Raw genomic sequence first — 19,069 nt, 5'->3', positions numbered from 1 at the left:
TATATATATATATATTAAAAATAAATAAATTATTCAAAACACTAATATATAAAAATACATTTATTAATTTTCAAAAAGAAACATGAAGATCCTGAGAGAATTATTTTATAAAAATAATATTTCTTATTCTAGAAAAAAAAAATTATTTATTTTTTTTATAAGTAAATATTAAATATTAAAGCAAATAAATATATAACTTTCAATAGAGATAATCCCTTTTAAATGTTTTATTTTAAGTAAGATTATCGTTAAATTATAATTATAATTACTTATTGAGTGTTTTTGTATATAAGTTCTTAATAAATTTTGATGAGTTTTTTTTTTTTTGAAGAAAATCTGTTAGAGAAAAGGAAGAAATTCTTATTTTTTGAATCCGATTTAGATGTAAGATTAGAGCCTATCCATTTGTTCCGTGCAACATCACATATCCATTTTATCCATTTAGTAAAAGATCTAGCAACCGTTTAAAAAATTCCTTCAAACTGCTATTTATTCGTCATTCTCATAAATTTTTCAGGCCTAATTATTTTTAAGTTGAATTTAAATTTACTTTGATATTATTTAACTCTTTCTTTAATCATTTTCTCTTCTATAAGAGAATTTTGCGTGATTGAATTCTCTCTCTTTTTTTTTCTCTCTCTCCCAGATTAAATATAGAATTTCCTGATTATAAACTAAATTTTAAGACGAATATTTTTGCTTAATAATTATTTTGAAATTGAAATTTTGATCAATTAACAATCTTAAGATCAAAGGTTTTTTGATCGATAAGTATTTTTTTTCGAATTAATGTCTTGATCGCTAATTAAGATCAACATTCTGATCAATTATCGACTTTCAATTCAAAGATTTTGATCAATTAACGCTTTTGAGATCAAATATTTCGACTAATAAGTAATATAAAACCGAGATTTTGATCATTAATCAGTTTACGATTACGATTTCGATCAAAAAAGAAAAAAACAGCTGTTTAGAAGCCCCAAAGAGATTTTTAACCGTTCACTTTAATATATATATCGGTTAACTGACTTTTGATCCACCCCTTATTAATAATTAAGTCTATATTCAGCTAAGTTTCTTCAAGAACATTATTAGTTTAATGAAGTTTTCTATTCAAAATATATAAGATCTATGTAATTTATGTGTAAAATGGCATTAAAAATCCAATAAATTCGTTAAATGTATACTTGGACAGGATATATACAGAGAAGAGGACCGATTTTGTCATNGAATCCGATTTAGATGTAAGATTAGAGCCTATCCATTTGTTCCGTGCAACATCACATATCCATTTTATCCATTTAGTAAAAGATCTAGCAACCGTTTAAAAAATTCCTTCAAACTGCTATTTATTCGTCATTCTCATAAATTTTTCAGGCCTAATTATTTTTAAGTTGAATTTAAATTTACTTTGATATTATTTAACTCTTTCTTTAATCATTTTCTCTTCTATAAGAGAATTTTGCGTGATTGAATTCTCTCTCTTTTTTTTTCTCTCTCTCCCAGATTAAATATAGAATTTCCTGATTATAAACTAAATTTTAAGACGAATATTTTTGCTTAATAATTATTTTGAAATTAAAATTTTGATCAATTAACAATCTTAAGATCAAAGGTTTTTTGATCGATAAGTATTTTTTTTCGAATTAATGTCTTGATCGCTAATTAAGATCAACATTCTGATCAATTATCGACTTTCAATTCAAAGATTTTGATCAATTAACGCTTTTGAGATCAAATATTTCGACTAATAAGTAATATAAAACCGAGATTTTGATCATTAATCAGTTTACGATTACGATTTCGATCAAAAAAGAAAAAAACAGCTGTTTAGAAGCCCCAAAGAGATTTTTAACCGTTCACTTTAATATATATATCGGTTAACTGACTTTTGATCCACCCCTTATTAATAATTAAGTCTATATTCAGCTAAGTTTCTTCAAGAACATTATTAGTTTAATGAAGTTTTCTATTCAAAATATATAAGATCTAGATTAAAAAGTGGAATTTGTTTATATAATTTTTTTAATTTAAAAAAAGATAATCAAATTTTATAAATATTATGTATAAACCTGTTTCATATATTTAGGCCGCATGTAATATATTATAGATATTTTCGGGCGTTTAAATTAATAAAATTTTCGAAAAATCAATTATTTAGTATTTCGAATTAAGCAAATTTTAAAGTGAAATTTAATTAAGAAAAATAGTAATAAATATTTAATGAAAACAAAATTTTTTTTTCATTCTTTTCTTTTTCTTTTAGACAAAAAGAGTTTGTGGAAATTTCACATTTCACGCTTTTGTAACGTTAACGCTACATTAAATCACTTAATTCATTTTTATTAAGATTTTAAGATATCTTTCAATTCGTAAATATTGGAAATAAAATCATTTATTAATGTTATAAATAAATAAAAATCACTGAGATAATTTAACAAGTTAATTATATTGAACATCAAAGTTAGAATCTAATTCCCACAAGAAGAAATGATTAAAGTTCTCACTCAAAATTATTTCTTCCTTATTTTTTCTTTACTTCTTCTTCTCAAAAATTAATTAATTTAAATTATAAAATATTTAATAAACTTATATTTTCGATTTGAAATATATTTCCTTTTAAAATACGTTACGATTTTCTAATAAAACTACTAAATTCTCTTTTAAATATGTTGTAGGGCCTTATTTCAGTTATGTAGAAATTGCATTAAATTCTATAAAAGAGCCTGCTGTAGAGCATTGTTAATATTAATTTTTAATTATATATAAAGATTGTGAAATTCTTTATCTAAATGTTATGACCTTTATCTATTGTATAAGCTTCAATATTTAAAAGGATAAATATTGCTTTATTAAACGAATAAATCTCAATTCATGCTCATCATATATCAGAAAATAATCTAAAAATAACAGAGAGTTAAATGTAACTTCCATTAGAGTTGAATAGTGTATTAAATTATCATAATTAATTAGAACAAATTAGATATAAAGCTGATAAATGTAAGGTCTCTCATCTAGATTTATATTTTAAGTTGTGTGTTATAAAGGCCACGTTTCTTTAAATAATAAATTTAATTTTGAGAAGATCTAGATAATTAGAATTATATTTTTTCACATTTTATTAAGACTTCTGTACTTATAACGTGTGACAAATATAACAAAATATTATAGACTTTTCGTACAAAATTTTGAAAAAAAAAAATTAAAATAACATAATTTAAAATATTTAATAATTTAATTTAATTTTCTAATATTTTATATTTTTAATTACTCGATATTAAAAATTGCTTTTAAGGAATAAATCGAGTTAATATAGTTTATATATAATTAAGTTACTCACTTCTTTAGTAGGCATAACTCAATGTAGATTTACTTTATTCATTTATTAATAACACTTAATTTAAATCGAATATTATTTAAATTAAATCTATTATATTAATTTCTATTAAAATTATTACTATTTCGATTAATTAAAATTAATTTATTTTGATTTTATTTTAATCGTTTTACTTTCATAGAATCATGCAAAAAAAAGTAAATTTCCATAAAGAAACGAGCATTTTTCAGTTAAATTTATAGGGTGGTCCAAAAGTCAGTTAACCACAGTCTCTTCCTTATTCAAATATTTAACTACTTAATTATATAATTTTCCGTAAATCTTTAATTAAGTTCTAATTAAAAATTACAAATTCATAACCACAAATGTATGTGAAACATAAAAAAAGCGCAGTTAACTAACTTTTAAGCCAGACTGTGTTTTAATAATGAGAAAAATTGAAGTAAAAATTCACTGTAAATACAGTATTACCTATATGATAATTAATCATATTTAGAATTTTAAGAGATTTAGAATTAATCCTATCACCTTCCTTATAGCCTATGACTAATAACTAACGCATACTAAACATATGGAATATTTAAGATTGGATTTATTAACTGATAAATTCTAATCATTAACCGAAATAAATTTACATAGATAATATTTATACATTGTATTTATTATCTAAGATAATCTAACTTTAGAAAAGGTAAATAAAAATGAAGCATTGAAAATTTAAATAAAATAGCACTGTTAACAAATGCATTAATGAAAGAGATATAAACCTTTTAAATATTTATATAAATGTTAATTTCATCGCTATTTAATTAAATATTATCTTTCATCTAGTTTCCTTTTCATTTATTTATCTTTATAAATTATATTTAGTTATCGTAATTTTTAATTCATGTTTAATTAAGATTTAAGTTGGAAAGTAGAGTAAAAGCTTTACATGATTATTATGAGGGATTGGAACGAAGTTAAGAGCACCTTTGATCTCTTTCGGTCACTTGAATCACCTGATGCCACTTGACAGTCAAGCCAATCAATTGATCTGGCATTAAACTTAGTCTTGTGATATGTCCAGTGCATTCTGAAGATTAACCGCTAAGATACTGAAGATTCTTTTACTCTTATCACAGGCACATCAGAAAACAGTTTAAAACTTTCCACCGCATTTCTTTTTTTTTATTTTTAGCTTACAAAAAACAGGATTTTTTCATTAAAAATTCGTTAAATTTTATGTTTTTTTTCATAATTGTATTCGGGAAAGATTTGATTTTTAATTATAAATTTCTACTTAATTTTATTATGTTACCAGACTTCTAGTTTATGGATCTGTTTATATTATCATATATTTGTTTTACATTTCTATTTCTATGGATATATATATATATTCAATATTTTCTTTTTAAAAATAAAAGATATGTATATATATTCTTAAAAATAGTCTACTGTAAGAATATTGAATATATTTGATGTAAGAGAAAAAAATATATAATATACAAAAAAAAAGAAAAATGCAATTTATACTATCTTTTGTATTTCGAATAATAAGAGAAAACAAAGTAAAGTAGATGGAAGGAGTGGTTTTAAAGATTGGCATAATTGAAAAGAAAATTTATATATAATAATAATAATTTTTACAAAGGTTAAATTATCTGGATGTATAAATCCCGAAAAAACCCTAAAAAGTTGCACTATCCACTTCTATTTTTACTCAATAACATCAGGTAAATCCATCGTCTAAAGCACGGAATTCTCACAAGTGAAAGAAACAGTGTTTCATTTTTTTAACGTCGCTCAGAAGAGGCGCAACNAGAAAATGAGTTCAAAAAATTTCATGACAGTACAGTATACAGTAATGTACAGTCTTTAGTAACTTACTGACAGTAATACATGGTATTGCTGACTTCTGGATATCGAAAATACTTGTTAATTATAGTTTTGTTATAATTATAATTTTTCTATTGTCAAGAAATTTTAAATTATTGTACAATTTTTTGAAAAAATTCCATAACTTGGACAATCTTTTCAAAGTTATGTAAAGTATAAATTGGAAGAGACTGAATTAGAAGAATGTTTACTGTATGATATGATACTGATTCATTTAAGATTTATGATTTATTCATTTGAATAAAATTTTAAACAAAAAAGTTTTGATTAGTTCTGAAATTTCAATATCTAACATTATAAATTTTATAATAATACAAAGAATTTTTATAAGTAAATTTTAAATATCATATTTCATCTCTCAAAAAATAAAATAAAATTTGTTAGGCTGCAATTTGAAAAAATTGTAGACCTATAAATTCCCATTGCTGTCTGTCCATATGTCTTTCCTTAATCTCGAGAACAGAGTTAGATAGATGAAAGATGAGACCCAGAAGTCACGTTATTTCAATTTAAAAATTTTCCCCAGAAAGGCATTAGATAGATGACCAGCATAACTCTTGTTAAAGGAAAAATATGATGTACAGGGCAAGTCACTACTAATTTGAGGTGGAGAGCATATATTTTAAAGTTTAAATAAATTAAAAATATGATTAAAAGTTTGCAGCCCAGCATTTTGATGCTGTCACAATAAATAATTGTTCATTCATTATTGTAATTGTTATATCAAATCTTTCAACTTAATAAAAACATTTACAACTGTCAATCAAAGATCCTGTTAATCACAATCTCCATCTAGCATAATAATATAATGGTATATCCCTTACTGACAGTGGACTTGCCCTTCTGCACTGATAAAAGTGACAACTATAACTCAAGCTATCAATTTTATTATTTACTTACCCCATTTTCTGGAAAACAAGCTACATAATCCCTCCAATGTCTTTGAAGGATTCCTACCACTTCTCCTGTTGGAATTCTTTCTATTTTATCACTATCTACTTTATCATCTAAAAAATAATTTAACTGAAAGTTATAAGTTTTACTAATTGCATAACATTTAAAATTAATTCAAAATCTTGTTACCAATGTAACATTGATGCTCAGGAGTTCTGGAAATCCATTTATCTTTTTCAAATAATTTAACAACGACATCATCGCCATGAATTGCTCTATTTCGATATCTCATGCCAGAAATAAAAATATCTCCACCAAATCTAAAAATTCCCAGAATGATTATTTCAATTTATTAAATGTAAAAAGTATTTTGAAAATGTATACATACTTTGATGATATAATAAATGCTTCTTCTTGTGGATTATTTTTATTTACTTTTAAAATGCCATGATAATATTGTCCATTTTTAATACCATTTTCTAATGCATCTGATGGAATATGATTTGGATAATATTAAATATATTCTGTAAAAAATTTAATTTGAATGTTGTATAATATTTGAATTTGAAGTAAGAAAGATTTACTCCAAAAATTTTAATTCTGCCATCTTCGATTGCTTATTAGTCAATTGAATAAACTCAGTTTTCTGACCTTATTAATATTAATTAATTCCTTACTATCTATATTGATTTACGTAATTAATACATTCTTGCACGAATAACTTTATAATTATATATAGTTTTTTTTTATGCTTTAATAACTTTAATCTATAGTTCTAGTATATAACATTTCTCCAGCGAAGTACAGTACGGTACATAAAATATTGTAGGTATGTTAAAATTTTATATAGTATTCAATATGGCGCTATGCTTTGATTTATCAGCTCGGAACGACGAGTCGCAGGCCAGTTTTTTTTTTAAATATAAGTAAAATTATAAAAAGAAAGTCGTTAATTTTATCCGAAAATCATTACATTAATGCTGCATGTTGATAGTTAATAATGATTAAAAATAGTGGAATGTAAGCACCTGTTTCACCTCTATCAAACAATGTGCCAGTCCCGCATTACAAAGACAGATCGGAGCGATCTCCATTTTTCTCTATCACTCTACCCTTATATTGCGCATATTTACCAAAGCGGGATCTGCGCGGCGCAAGGGCGTCTCATTATGTCCCTGTCATCGCGCTGGCCGCATACTTGGCGTGTGCCATGCGCCATCTGTCTACCGATCAATGGACAAGCTGGCGTCGACTGGTACACTAGAAAGATGGTGAAACCCTTGCTACAAAGAAGTCGAGCAAAGGCCGAGATGACCCTCGACGATGGCACTCGATAGGTAAGTGTTTTGTCTTTCCATCTCTTCTTTTTTCCTCTTTGCAAGAACCTGTAGCGTGTGTGACTACGTGTTGCTGCGCTACGTGTTGCTTCGGCAGCAACAAGTACCGAGCGCTTTGTAAACTTGTTCGCTTTTCTGATAATTCGAACGTCTGCCGCTGACGTCATTTTAGTGACATTAAGACGGTTGATGTTTATGCGATGACTGAGTAATCATGCATGTAGTTAATATCTGGCAGAACACGTTAATCAGGCCACGCATCAGTAGAAGGTTCGTTATTGATCACCTGTTGAGGAGGTTCTTCCTTCCGCCTGTGTGATTCCAGTTAACAGGATACCTTACGTTAACATTGGTTTAATTATTAGAAACCGAGTTTCTCCATTTCTCTATAACTATTCTCGCTGAAATTGTTCGAGAAATGCAAGATTCATCATCCAGGTAAGTGTTTACATTCTTCTTATACTCTGCTTTTTACATTGCACTTTCCGCTTTCCTTCTAAAAAGAGTACAGATAGATTTTTCCTTATAAATCTACTTTTTTCATCACTCAATTAATTCGAAAAATTCATTTTAATTCTCAAAAATATTTTAACACGCATCGCTTCTTAAGAAGTAAAAGAAAAAAAAAAATATATATATATATATATATTTAAAAAAACTACTCTTAAATTGCATTAATATTTAATTGTTTTAACGAAAAACCCGGTACTTAGCATAATTTTAACAAATTAAATTACTTAAAACACATTCGACAATATTTTACATTCAATTTTACATACTTTAACACGACACTTCTTGTACAATCGATATACTGTATATAAATATACATTTATATGTGTATGTGCGAGTTTACATGGAATTGTAAACGCTCAGTAAGTTACCATCTTTGCATCTTTCACAATATTTCATAACTTTGTACCAATACCATCAACCGCATCTATGAAAAGAGCAATTTTGCATCTTAAACCGTAATAAAATCCTTCCCTGTATCTTTAATAAGCTACAACCGCGCATGCAACATCTCCGATAATGCATTTGATGATTCTCTACTTGCAAAACATATATTTTACGATTTTGCTGACTGGAAAGCGTGAAATATGCACAAGACAGCAAATCAAACTCTGCATCCCTAGCAAAATATTCTGTAATCGTGCATGCTTGCTATCCAACTTTATTCGTGTATAAATTTCTCGAGTCCGAGCATAACGTTTGCAATATTTATTCTTTTACAAATTATATATATATAATTTCTTTTTAAAATGGCTTCTTTAATAATATATCTTTTGTCTTTTTATTAATTATTTGAAGATTTATATATATATTGGTAAATTATATGTTACGTGATAGATTTTCTACCTTTCTCTAATTTTGTTAATGAAAATTTTTTCAATATAGTATCTTTTTTTCCCTTCTTTCTTAACGTTGTTTCCATTACATTAATTATTTCCCAGAGGTTTATTAGATAATGACGAAAATTTTTCATTTGTGTCATCTAATCATATCAATTTAATTGATGTCCATCTAAAAAACATTGAAATGTTCTATAATAAAAACATTTATATATGTAAAAATATGTTTGTTTATTACTTTTTTATAAGAATTTTATAAGCAAATTCGTATCTTACGTCTAAATGTTTGTTAATAATAAGAGATGGTTGATATAAATTCCAGTGGTAGATAGAAGACAATGTAATAATTCTGGTTTTATTGCTTAATAGTTATTTAATTCTCGATTTGTTATCTCACTATATTGACCGTTATGTCCCCTTTTTTTTCCTTTTTGTAAATAGAAATTGATCCGTTTCTTCTTGTGCAATCCCCAAAGCAGAAACAAAAGCCCATTAGTTCTATGTGTACTTTCGACCATAGTGTTTAAGGCTGAGGCAGTAAGCAGTTTCAGAGAGGCGTGACAAAACATGGTTAAATCATTTTAACAAATAGCTTGACGGCAATAACTACAAATGCAAATTATTACGATTATTTTATTTCATTTGAAAGCATTTAAATAATAATTAGAGATCCACAGATTGTATCATTTTTGAGAGAGTGCAAGAAGCTTAACCTCCCTGGTTTAAGATAATTATAGAAGTTATTGATTAAGACGAACTCCTCTTATTGCAGATGGTAAACATTCTTATAACATTTTCTCTCCATATTAAGAATATTAATATTTATTTATATACGTTATTTTATAACAAAATATCAAATTTTTCTGTATTAACTCGATAAATTTTTAAGATTTTCGCATCCATAAGAATTGTTGATTAACTAAGTAACTTCTTTACTAGTAATTTAATATTCACTCTTTCTGTAATTAAAGTTGTTTACTCTTTCTCTATAGTTAATTTCTTAAACTTTTCTTAAAATTTCTTAACTACTGGTAAAAGATTTATTTTGAGATTTCCAACACTCTACCCGCAAACTAAGCATAACAACTGAACAATAATTATATTAAGTTAATTAAACAGTAATAAAGAAGTATTAGAAGTGAAACATTCATTTAAAGGAGAAAAAAAAATAAAATAAAATTGAGACTACTGTAACTAAATTTCAAGAATTTAATAGAATAATGGCGGAGAAGATTCGATGTAAGCCGAGTAAAGTGAAGATTTTGTCAGAATCATTTTTAATTATATCATTGTCATTTAATTTTGGTCGAAAAAAGAATTCATTCCAAAGATACCATTAACTATGTCTGAAGAATTCTATTACAGATTTCGTTCTATTCACTTTCTGATTAAATCCTAATTGCTGTAATTTCCTATTTTCTAGATTTAGTCCCTTCACTACGTTTAGTGAGTTTGTTAATTTTTTAAAGTAAAATATATCTAAATTTAACTTTTCAATACTCTTTGTACAGTAATTCGTTTAATTGTTAAAGGAAAAGATTTGCAAAGATTTCCTTATAAAATTAAAGGACGACTTAATTAGATTCTCGTCATAAGCTCTTTTGTAATTGAATATTGAATCATTTTTGAAACCTCCTATAGATTTAGATGCGGTCTATTCCTGATCTTAGTATAAAATAATTTAAAAATTGACTCCAGAATGATATGAAATTAATAAGAAAACCTATCGAGCACTTTTCTTCTTACTCGTCTCCTTCCTTCTTCTTCTCTCCACTTCCATATATCATTTTTTGATGTAGGCTTTTCTCATCTTCTTCTATTCATCCTGTCTTGTGCTGTCTTCATCCAATATCTTCCATTTTTTTTTCTCTCTCTCTCTCTATAGTGTAAGTAAGATATCAAGTAAGTTCGAATCAAAATAATGCGAAATCAACAAGATTAAAATGATATTAAATAAATAAAATGCAATCAGATAAGTTTCCATCACACTTGCAGCGTAATCAATATAGATTATATCAATACTTTTTGATAGGCCTACTTCGCTAATATCCCTATAATTTGATACCTAATATTAAATATCATTCTCACAGCTATTAAATCTGATATCCGTATCAGTAACACAGTTAAATATCATTTATATATAGCGCAGTTAAACATCATCTCTATTCATCCATTTACCTATCGAAGATATTTACGCCTTAAAAACTTAAATAATATAAAAGACAATGGTTTAAAAACTATAATTTACTCTTTAATTTTATAATTAAGATTCGATTTATTTTAATTATGACAAAGATTGGACTCGAATTTTAAACATAATTCGATAGAGAAAGAAGAAACTGGGAGAGTAAAATCTGTTATTAGAATACAGAAGAGTTAATTATATTTATATTTATAAAAGTGTAAAAATAATTTATAAAAAAAAAATAATAATAATGGAGAGTAAATGTTATTGCCTTAAGTGAAAAAAAAGGTCTGAAGAATCTTTTTTTTCTGTATTGACCACTTCTATTGCCAATTAGTGTTCTATTTAGTTAATTACTGTCATTGAAGAATTAAATCTGTGTCAGATAACAAAAGAATTAAGGATTCAAATTGACGTGTTTTGAGAAGAAACGAATTCTATTAAGAAAACTGTCAAAGTTTGATCTGCTTTAAGTGTGGATCTTATTTCGCAGCAGCATCTGTTAATGATTTACTTATAAGAAAATATTTTAATTTCTTAAGTAACAACTGAAAGGTAAANAATTATTAAATATTAGACTACAAGATTCGTTTTGGGGATTATTTTAATCTTTAAATATAAAGAAAATGAAATAGATACACCAATATATAAAGCATAAATGCGAAATATACGAATTGTGAAATATTGATTTTTCAGATGGTATGAAATTTAAATTGTTCAATCCAAGAGTCACGCTGTATTTCTAGAGCCAATAAAGGTGACTAAACCAAAGGATGTTTTAAATCTCTTAACAAAGAATATTGTCTCCTAGCAACTAGAGGAACCAATAAGAATAACAGGATGAAAGAGCCTTAAGCTTTAAATTTTACCAGGAATCAATAGAATAAATTCATAAATAGATAACATTTCTGTCTCATCGAATTAAGTAAAAGAAACATATTTTAAAATCTACAATCCTATGAAAGTTTAGTTTTTATATAAAAGAAATAACAATAATAAAGCTTAAATGATATTTGCTTCAGGTAATAACTCGAAAAACTTCAATTTTTTTTTTCGATAATAAACTATTATAAACACATAGACCATGAGTCTTTACTACAATCCGTAATAAAACGGACAATAGACTTATCATTACTGTTAAAGTCAAGACAATTTTTCGAAAATAGAAGAGAAACAAATGGACCCAGACCGTTTTTTTTGTTCTTAGATATATTTTAAGTTAAGCAATCAATCGTGAGCGGGTTTCCTCCTTTCAAAAAACGTCAGTTTGTAAGTACCGTATCAGCAAAGCAAAGTGCTTCTGTATATCTTCTTCTTGGAGTTACACTGTATTGCAGAAAGCATCATTTCCATTTGAAAGAGTCTGATGGTCGTGTATTTTGAAAAAAGACGGTTAGACTAACAACCGGAACAAATCCGGAAAAGGTAGGTGTACCTCTTGTGCAATTGGGAATATTTCGTTTCACTGATCTCACTTTGATAGAAAGGGTTTTAAAAATTCTTCAACGATCATCTGTTAGGAATTGGGTCTATACCTATAAAAGCTTACCTCTTGAGCTTCATATCGTATTCGGCTTATGGTAAGAAAAAAAGGTAAAGATCCGACCCATCGTCTTCTTATTTTACTTTTGTCGATGATAAATTGATAAATTAAATTCAACCAGATCCAAAAAATAAAAAGAAATTCGGTTCTGGAATGAAAATTTAAGGCACTCTTCAACACTTTACGACATTTTGGTCGGTCAGCAGATTCGTGAAAGTTGTAAATTACCTTTAGGGCATGGGTCATGTAGAACAAGCGATATTAAGCTTCAAATTTTTTCGACAACTCTGTAAACATATATCATGGAATTCTATGGATTATAATCATGCAACCGACAACTAAATTAATATTATTCTAATTTCATTATTTTGTATTTACCCTAGAATGATTCTCGGAAAACGTTACGTTGCAACAGGAGCATGTACTGTACAGCTTGTGCTAGATGATTTATACTCCCAAAATAGGAAACGAAGCGCAATCGAGTGAAATCAAGAGTTTAGATTAAAATTTTATTAAACTATCAGAAAATTTTAAATGCCTTTATATATATATATTTCGGTGTAAATCCTGTTAAAATAATTCTAATATAGGAATTTATTAAGATTTGGAGCGATTTTTGAGCGATTTTTTTAGTGTTTTAAGACTAAATCGGCAACGAAAAACATGAAGCGAATGTATCTTTTCATTCGCATTCTACTCTCGAATTTTATTTAATAAGATAGAATTAAGTTATCCTCATAAAATTAAGATTGACTCGTACGAAAAAATATAAAAAAAAATTCCAGTCGTATACATAAAAAAGCCGGATATATTGCTTTAAAAAACGTAGAAAATATTAATATACATTTCATAAAAATCACATTTTTGAATTGTAAATCATAGAAAAATGCAAAAGATTTATGCTTCTTGCAGTATAAATCTCATTCAAAATGTAGTCAATTTATATTTCAACATCACGACCATTTCTGAGTGTTGACTCCCCCAAAAAAGAAGAGGGAAAAAAAAGAAGAAATGAGAGAACAGCCTCTATCCAACATCTTGCCTGACATAGACCATCTGCCCCAGCTTCCAGTTGTAAATAATAATATGCTTGGAGGAACCAGGTGGGTTTAGCGGAAGCATCAGCTTCCTAACGTTATTTGACGGTGCCAGCATCGATGCTGATGCTGCTTGTGATTTAAGTCGGTCGTCTATCCTGGCTTGCAAAGAACTCCGTCATGTGCACCACTACTAACACCTTTTGGCTTTCTCACAACACGCGGAATTGTGACTTACAATAGGACTTAGGTCTATCTGGTAAAGTATTCTAACATGAAGTGTTGTGTTGCACTCGTGGAAAGTTAATAAAGTAGATGTGCCTGGTAAATATACCGAGGAATAGCTAACATCGAAAAACATTGCTTCGGGCGATCGTTCTTGATATAGAAATAAAAATTTCATCAGCAGGAGGTATTCGGAAGAGTGCGTATCAACTCGACTAGTCGATATGAGTTACTGGACTTAAAAAATACAATTCTTTTGGAAAATGAATGTTGCCTTATACTTCTTTTAGGTTAATGTGATGTATTTTTTCCCTCCTCCTCCTCCTCTTCCTCTTCTTCTTCTTCTCTTTCTTCGATTCTTAATAATTGATGGTTTTTAGATTGCTCTGTTTTACTGATGAAGTTGGATATATTGAATGCTTAATTGAGAGATTTGTAAAGAGTTTGCTGTGCTAGTAAATATATGATGAAGCTACTAGATATGAAAGTAAATGCTCCTCAAGTTTCTATGTGTCGAGCTTAATGTATGCTAGAATTATATATACACGCTAAGTAGGATTTTTAAGAAAAGTAATATTAATGTTTTAAGGAATAAATTAAAATAATTTCTTCGTTTTTATTTATTTTAGAATAAAATTAAATAGATTTTTATTAAAACAAATTAACGTTGAATAAAAATGAAGAGAGAGTTATAAACATAAATTTCACTTAATAAAATCATGTAAACACATTTATAATCTCAACAGATATAATATTTTGATAAAGTTTTATATTATTTACATAATTTTTATTATTAAATTTTATTTTTATTTGCTGATTTTATTACAGCGAATTAAATTTTTTTTAATTAATAATAATTGCAACTTTAAAAAAAATTATTATTTTATCATTTTAATTATAAATAATTAAATTTTTTTTATAAATTTGAATTTACAACAGAAGAAAATGAATTCTTTAATATTTTTTATAAGAAGTTTTCCAAAATTTCACGAACTTCTGATAAATGTGAGGAAGAGAAATTAGAAAAAAAAAAGGTGAAGAAATTCAGTTAAATTCTGTTAATTGAATCAAAACAGTAATTAATCAAAGCTAAAATGAAATTATTAACAAACTTTCTAAACAGAAATGGGTCTAATTTCGGATTTAAATTGTCTTGTGCAATAAATTGGAATCAATGTGACCATGTGATCCTCGATAGCCTGATTGGTGCAGATATGAAATATCTGTAAAGATAGGCGGTATATATTAATATATTTTCATTCTGTTAAGAGTCATCTCAATTGAAGCAGAGTTTTCAGATATTTGAATTTACATTAGCATTCATTCCCTTGGATATTCATTTTAAATCAATGCGAATCTTCTCTACTTACTGGTCTGTGTGTCACAAAGTCATGGAAAATGTAATTTTGTCGGTAATTATGAAATGTTTGAACGTTTACCAATGAGAATTCTGTAGGATAATTTATATTTTGCCTCTGATTGATTTTAAAGCTTGTTGATTAAACTAACAAAAATTGAATAATGTCATTTTATAATTGTAAGATGTCTTTTCACTCAATTCAACTCTTAACTCTTCTATATAAATTGATTTCACAGCTACATAATTTTTATGTTTTTAAAAATATTTTATGCTATTTTTTCCGCAAAAAGACTGAAAGTATTGTAGGAAAATTTACTCTTTACATTAATATGCAATGTTATATCTCATATCTTAAACATAAGCTTAACAATAAGTTNTTTTAAATTGTACATTAAAATAGATTAATTTTAATCTATTTTAATGTATAACTCTTTATACAATCCTGAAGTGCTTTAGTACATTAACACAGGTTAATCAATTTTAATATATAATTTTACAGTAAAATATTGTATAATACTTTATGCAAATGGTTTAATTTATACTTTCATTCTTTGTCGATATTTTTAATATTTTTCTGTATTTTTGGAAGATATTTTTGTTGTCTTTCTTAAGATTCACTTCAAGCTGAATGAATCTGAATATACCTTTTGATAATATTCCTTTACAGTCTCCTCAACTTCAAAATTTCCTCAAGATCTCCCCAACAGCTTTATAATTTCACTTGGCATTCATGTAGCTTTACAATTTCTCCTTTCATTCATCTTTACAAATTTGACTCGTATTAACTTCACCTTTACTATTTGTTTCTGTTCATCCAGTTAATAACTTCGTGGCTCTTTCCGTTTCGTGACATATTTAACTTCACGCTCGTCCTTATTATTCTCATAAATTTCGTTATATATAATAATAATAATAATAATAGAATAGAAAATTCATAAATAAATATTAAAAAAATACATAAAATTTTCTCGAATTTCTTCAATTTATAACACTCTATAATAATAATTAAATTCTATGTAAATAAATTATTTGTAAAAAGGAGGCGAGATCTGATGTCGCTCGGTTTTAATGTAAGCTATTATGCGTTTTTATAAAATCTTTTGAAGTATTCGTGTGATTTTAAATTAAATTTTCTTTAAAAGAGATCATTAAAGTCAACTTCAAATAAACAAAACAAATTTTCTCGGCTTTGGTTGATGCTTAAAGGATTCTTGATGAAAATAAGGACCGTCGAATGCAAAGATCTATATTCACTCGAATGAAGAGAGAGATCTTGCTACTTCTCTCATTCTTCTGTGAATTTCTCTTTATGTAAAACCAAAATTGTGTTTATTTTATTATATTTTAAACTTAAAAAGCTTAAATTTTTAAAATAAATTCCTCTTTTATTCGAAAATTTCGAAACAAATCGATGATAAAGCTGTCAAGTTTTACAAAAATCGGATGCGCTTCTACGTAATAAATTCTTTAAAAAAATCGATTAAAAAAAAATAATATTTTATAATTAATATACTTAATTGTGAAGAATAATATGCAAGTCATTACAGTGTAATGGCTTAATGTGATTAATAAATTAATAAAATATATATATAAATTTACGCGTGGAATGTAAGCTACTCTTATGTTAGTGAAGTATCCATTACACGAAAGTTACTATAATTAATGCGTGTTACTGCGGTAGAAGACATATTTTATATAAAAAAAATATAGTAAAATTTTATATTAACAGATTATATTGTGTTATTATAGCTGGAAACGTTCATCTCACGAGAGAATAACAGTACACATCAATCATTTTTAGATGTGGTAGTAGGCCTATTTGAGAATTACATGCATAAAAACAAGATATTTAAGTAGGCCCTATGTCATAAATAATGCATTGGAGAGAAAATAAGACAAATTAAGATTATACGATACTCTATATAATGTATACATTTATATATATATAATAAATGCGGTTTGATTAATTCTGTAGAGGAACAACAAACGGAATTATAATACGACAACATACGAGCATTACTAATAATATACGTGTTACTATAGTTACGCGCATATACTAAATGATCGTAACGCTAATGATGTTACGAGGTTTTTGTACATTTTTTTTTTAAATCCTGTACGAATCTAACAATGATTTATTAATATTAAAGATAAGTTTTTTTTTAAGTTTTAAAGGGTGATTTTGTGTGTTTTTCTACGAGATTTAACTATTAGAGAGTATAGATTTTTCTTTAATATAAGCTAGAAACGTGTCTAACTCCTTATGTGATTTCGATGGAGGAAACAGTATCCATATTGGATTTTTGCGCGAATATATATACGACCGGATCGCGCCTGGAAAACTCTATAGCGCTAGGCTGGCTTTTAGGAAAAAAAAAGTTTATAAAATATTTATAAAAAATAGAATTTATATGCGATTAGGAATTTCGAGTCAATCTTTATTCTATTGGAATTTAGTAAAAAGGATTAAAAAGGTAGAGGGGAAGAAGATTGCGACCAAAACCGAGAATGTGTTGGCTGATTCGAGTAGATGTCCAACTGTAGATTGTATAGAGTGGTTTGGTTCTGTCAACATTGGTCCTTGTAGCCAGTTGATCTCTTTCGACTGATGGCCACTCTAGTCTTGTTTTACTCTTTCTGTTTGTGTTTCTTGTCGGGGATTTTCTGTCCTTACGACATCTGACTCTGTACACGTCCACTTTTGTAACACTCAACAGTTCGGAATCCTATTTCTTTCTAAGAGATAACAAAATATTAAACCCTTATTGTACCATACGCCCAAACTTATTCTCCAGGTTATAATAATACAATAAAATATTTTAGTATATAGTTGTTTGTAATTTTTTATTATGCCCGCGAGAGATTGTAAAGGGATGTAAGAAGCAACTTTACAACGTGTAGAAACTATTTGTATTTTTATAAGCATGTAATGCAAATACATAAGGAAATAATGTATAAAAACATTCTTCTTTTACCTCCCCTCACTTCTACACTTTAACTTAATCAGTTTTCTTACGTGTATAAACTCATTTTTTTATGAAATTTTCCGTATTACATTTATCATATTTGTAAATTTGTATCGGGCCTACAATTCGGATAAATTTGATTCTAAAATTTATTTGTTATTTTACACATATTTATCTATTATTTTATTCGATTCTAGTATCGTGTTTACATATTTTTTGACGTTTTAATACTTTTAAAATGATTTTTCTTCTCTTTCCTACTTCCTAACTCATCTTCTTTATCTTAAAAAAAAATATTCGCAGTTTTACTCAATTACTTATCCATATTTTGCAACTGTATGTATATTTTTTCGGTAATTCCTCTCAATATCTAATGTTATTCTTCTAATATTCTTTTATTTATTTATTTTCTATACTACAAGAAACCATTTTTACAGCTTCTCTATCGTTTCCAGGGTTATTAAAATGCGACAATGTATTGAATTTTCGTCTATTCATCTTATAACGGGCCAAAAGATAAGTTGATAATGTATCCTGTCAAATATATTAATGTATTAGAAGTGCTTGTAGCCTAGAAAAATATTAAATATTTTCCGCAGTCGCCATATTGTTTCATAGATCTATTCTGCTTCCATCTCTCGACTGCATCTTCTACTTTAACAGGGTTCGGTTATTGACAGGTAATTTAGTTCGTCGTCGATGGAATGTCACGTGACACTAATGACGAAATTCTTAACATACTGGAAGCCACTGAATCGTTGGTTATTGTCTGGTACATCCAAAGTCTGAGATTTTATGCACTTTGAAAAGTTGAAATTTTCAACAAAGTTCTCAACGGTGTATGTTCAAATACAGTATTAAGTTCGAGTTAATGATCTTTAAATTATATTTTCCATTAATTCTAATATTTAAATCCATCTCTTTAATTTTTATATAGATTTTTCTATTGTCCGGATCC

At 27.0% G+C, this 19,069-nt stretch overlaps 2 long non-coding RNA genes across 3 annotated transcripts in view; one reads left to right on the top strand and one right to left on the bottom strand.

The window, feature by feature from the left end:
- Positions 1 to 19,069, top strand: part of LOC111638662 — a 123,442-nt gene that overhangs the window by 57,315 nt on the left and 47,058 nt on the right. Inside the window, exon 1 of one of the 2 annotated variants that reach the window (XR_002758910.1) lies at positions 7,283 to 7,446. The exons of the other annotated variant lie outside the window; for it this stretch is intronic. This is a non-coding gene — a long non-coding RNA (uncharacterized LOC111638662). Of the gene's footprint in view, positions 1 to 7,282; positions 7,447 to 19,069 lie in introns of those variants that run through there. 2 annotated transcript variants of the gene reach the window in all.
- Positions 6,045 to 6,619, bottom strand: LOC111638661. The gene is made up of 3 exons (XR_002758909.1): positions 6,498 to 6,619; positions 6,299 to 6,429; positions 6,045 to 6,222 (listed from the first exon to the last, which is right to left on the bottom strand). It is a non-coding gene; the product is annotated as an uncharacterized LOC111638661 (long non-coding RNA).

This window comes from Centruroides sculpturatus, unplaced genomic scaffold (genome assembly GCF_000671375.1).
Source record: "Centruroides sculpturatus isolate CEXI.00-Female unplaced genomic scaffold, Cexi_2.0 scaffold1270, whole genome shotgun sequence".
NCBI classification, from domain to species: Eukaryota; Metazoa; Arthropoda; class Arachnida; order Scorpiones; family Buthidae; genus Centruroides; species Centruroides sculpturatus.
Note: the sequence above shows the minus strand (reverse complement) of the source record. Positions and strands in the feature narration are given on the sequence as shown.